The sequence below is a fragment of the Melanotaenia boesemani genome, chromosome 10 (genome assembly GCF_017639745.1).
Source record: "Melanotaenia boesemani isolate fMelBoe1 chromosome 10, fMelBoe1.pri, whole genome shotgun sequence".
Classification (NCBI taxonomy): Eukaryota; Metazoa; Chordata; class Actinopteri; order Atheriniformes; family Melanotaeniidae; genus Melanotaenia; species Melanotaenia boesemani.
In genome coordinates this window covers 21,549,159-21,553,541 of record NC_055691.1, presented here as the reverse complement: position 1 = coordinate 21,553,541, position 4,383 = coordinate 21,549,159, and positions in this window count along the sequence as shown.

The following is a 4,383-nucleotide window of genomic DNA, read 5'->3' as shown; positions in this document are numbered from 1 at the left end:
AGTTTTTCTTTACTTTTTTTATATTAAATGATCACTATAGTTGTAATAATTAGGTCAATATTTCAGAAAATCTAGACCTAAAGAAAAGGTCTAATTTGTGCCAACCTTTTCCTAGTCAGTGCCCCTGCCTGGCCCCCCTTCAAAACTTTTCTAGACCTTCCCCTGCATAGCTAAAGTATAAATCCTTGGAAAAGGGTCCTGCCAACAAAAATATTTTAAGGTAAATATGTGCCAGTGTGATTAAGTGCTAGTTTCCACTTTCTCAGTTGAGTGAGAAAGAAAATGCAACAAAAGAGACGGTACTAGCAACAAAAAAGCCGATGAGCTGATCACCAACAGCCGTAATGATTCATGGAGCAGCAGGATATGAAGAAGAGCAATGCTGTGCTGCACAGACACCACTAGACCAACCACGTTAGTGCAAGAAGCAGGAAAAGTTTTTTTTTCAAATGCTGGAAAAGGGTGGCTGTTAAAATACCCTCATCCTCCATGGGGTTGACATGGTTTTCCATCATTGCTCTTTTTACTCTCAAATCCATCCATAGAGCCGGCCAGCTCATCTTTTTCAAATTTGTATCCTGCCGTCCTAACGGAGAAATAATGGAATATTGGGCTTGATATATTATATTTGGTAATATTACTGCCGTATATATATATCTATATATATATATATATATATATATACCATGGTGAATACTTGATTCTGATTGGCTGGAGGGTGTCCATTAAAAAGTGATAATTGACACCTATGAAAGAAGTTCCAGTCAAGTAGATTTATCGTTGTAAATAATTGCCCGGACTCAATGGTAGTTGTAACCGTGGCAACAGAAACTCAGACACCGGGCTGCAGACACGCCCGCTCATGCCTGTGACGTGCATTGCTGTGAAAGCAGCTTGCAGGCTCATTGGGCTCCGTCAGTCCAGGAGAGACGAGAATGGAGCAACATTTTGCCGTCCAGCAATGTCCCAGCCAGCAGTGGTCAGGGTCCACAAACGTTAAATCTCCCTCCTTCAAACGCCACCATGGACATGCCAGTATCTTTATGAAATGTCACGATCAACGGCAATGTTGCATTTAATTTAAAAATAGGTCGTTGCCTGTCTTTCTGTCTTGATTACCTTACTTACATACTTGATACAGAGTGAATGGTGGATAACATTATAAAAACGATTGAGGATAGACTTGCTTGATACACATTTAATGATCAGAGTGAATAGTGAATAATATTTCTTGCAATAAAAACGATTTAGGAAACTATCTGTGGACTTTGACTGTTTGAAACAAAATCTCGCATCATCCTCTGGACACACACAAGCTGTAAGAGCTTCCTCGCCCTCTGAAATGACACTTTGTGTCACGTCACATAACGTTAAGCAATCATCTCCCTTCTCTCCACTGATCAAGTCTAATACAACAGCTGCGGCCAACCGAACTGCAGGTTCTGTGTCAGAGCTGGTTAAGAGTTGCCGCCAGAGACACACCAGATCACGTCTGTGATGGGGCGTCGCTGTGAAAGTAGCCTGCAGGCTTATTGAGCGATGAGAAAACTATTTGTGGACTTTGACTGTTTGAAACAAAATGTCACATCATCATCCTGTGGACACACACAAGCTGTAAGAGCTACACCCGCCCTCCAAAATGTTTGTGTCACGTAACATAACTGCGGTCAACCGAGCTGCAGGTTCTGTGTCAGAGCCGGTTACCTTGGCAGTGTCACAACGGAATAGTCCACCCAGCCGCTTAAAAACTTACGGTTTTAACGATAAAAACAACATTAATGCAATCATTTATTTAATATTTTTTTCTTTCGTAAGTGACAATGGTATAAGAGGGATAATGCCCTTCAAGGTGTCCATTATCATAAATTAATGGACGCCTCCGGCTCATCCATTAATTTATGATAATGGACACCTTGAAGGGCAATTTTCCTTATATATATATATATATATATATATACGTGTGTGTGTGTGTATGTGTGTGTGTGTAAGCACTCAGAGATCACAGCCCTTTTTTTTTAAAAAAAAAAGGGCTGTGATCTCTGTCTAAAAAAAAAAAAAAAAAAAAAAAAAGAGATCACAGCCCTCAGCCAAGCCATTGTCATTTTTTATTTTCATTTTGTTATTTATTTATTTATTTATTTATTGTCAGTGATTTAGGGCATTATTATAGAGTTGAAAACTTTAATATTAAATTATCCCTATCTCCCCATTGTAAAAAAAAAAAAAAAAAAAAAAAAAAGTCCTTTAAAACAATTTCTGGATCAAGGCAGCAATCTGGATCACCACCAAAATCTCAAAATCACATGTTCCTTATTCCATTTCTGAGATTTCCTGAAAATTTAATCAAAATCCGTCCATGACTTTTTGAGTTATGTTGCCAACAGACAGACAAACCAACACCGCAGACTGACCTTTTCCTTGCCAGAGGTAAATATACAGAGATACTTGCAAATATCTCAAGAGGTACATTTTTCTGAGTTTCAAAATAGCACATACAAGAACTGATTCTGTTTATGAGAGTGTAATATCAGTATAAAAATAACTTAATTATAAATTAAAATTATATTATATTTAGTAAAACATTTTAAATAAAAAAGCTAGTTCCTGTATAATGGGGCCTTGTTTGGATGGGCCTAGTCTCCCGGGGCCTGCCCCACCCAAATCTGGCCCACTCATATTCAGATCCATAATGCAGGATCTGAGCATATTTATGTGAAACAGATAAAGGACTATAGATAAATATCAATAATCACCTACAAATATGTAAAACAATAAAATAGCCAAACTAAGTTTTTTTTTTTGTTTGTTTGTTTGTTTGTTTGTTTGTTTGTTTGTTTGTTTTTTTCCTTTCTTTTCTTGTTTCTTTTTTGTTTTTTTCCGGCAACTTGTGAGTAGAAGAAATTCAGCGGTCCACGTTAGGCATTATTTTCTTTTTAATTTCTTTATCATTTTATTTTTGGTTCTATGTTAATATTTAAAAATGCTTTGAAAATGTAAAAGTTGATATTTGAATTAAGTGTAAAGGGCAGATGCTAAAAGGTTTGCCATGTAACATCGCCAAAGGAAAAGGTCAGTTATAACAAACAAACAATGTATTTTTCCATCCATTTCAAGTGCAGTCCAATAATTATTTGTAGACATAGTAGGTGTTGCAGTGAAAACAAACTGATGACAAAGTCATTTGTTGTTTCCTTCTAGCGTGAAGCTCTGTTTTCCCCTGAAGTGATGATTTACACTGCATGAGGTCCCTCAGTAAACAGAGGGAGCAGACGCAGTGCTGAAGGGCTGCTCATTCATCTCGTCATCTTGAAAACATGGACAGCTGGCCTTCGTGACAGGACAATGAGTCCAGCAGGAGCTCCAGCAGAGAGAAGCTGGTCCTTTCTCCTCTCCTGAAGGGGTTAAAGTCTTAATCCGCCTCTATTCTCAGTGGCACAAGGATTAGCCGGACAAAGTTTAATTCCCACACCTTCAGGTTTGGGTCCCTGCTCTGTGGCTACACAGCCTGTGGGCTGTTTGCAAACAAAATATGGCCTTCAAAGCCCTCATTGGCTGCAGCCACTACAAGAGGCCATCTTGACAAGGGGGCGACCACCCCTTTCTCAAAGCCTTGTATGCAGAAAGGGCAGATTGTCTGACTGGTCTATCTCTATGCATATGCACTTTGCCACCACTTAACCCCTGAGCTAGGTCATGATTGAGATAGAATTTGCTTTAATTTGCCATGAAAATATTGTAAGAGTTATGCAAACACATGCATAAACAGAGCAATTTCATGGCTTGCATTACTGACCCTCAAAAGGAAGTTTGTTTGCCGCTGCTCAGCAGTATATAAATATTCAGTTGCCTGTTAGCTACGGCTGCTGGTAATCCTGAACAGAAGTCGCTGCCAAGTTGGGACATATTTAAGGGCAGCTGGATGATAAATCATAAGAACTCAATCACAGAAATACACCAAAGACTTTGCTGTTCACACCTTTTTGTTCTGGAGCGATGATAGCATTCAGGGATAAGAGAGCAGGACTGAACCCACCGAGATTTCTTTTGGCTTTATGTGCTACAACAAACAAAATGAAACAATGGTATATCAATGTTGTGCTTTTATTATCAGTCACATTTGTTTTTATAAAAATTATTTTATATTATATTCTTGCTTGTTTTTTTTTTTTTTTTTTTTTTTTTTTTTACAGTTTTTAATTTGAATCCAGCTCCAGAATAAATGCACATGTAAACAAACTCATTAAAAGAAAGAAAGGGAAAATCATTTGATGGAAACAAACCACATATGCTGAATTTGTAGCAAGTGATTTACTGCTGTTGTTCAGTGCTGCAATGTTTTTACAAAACGGTATCACATTTAATCAAATTGGAAACAAAAGACAA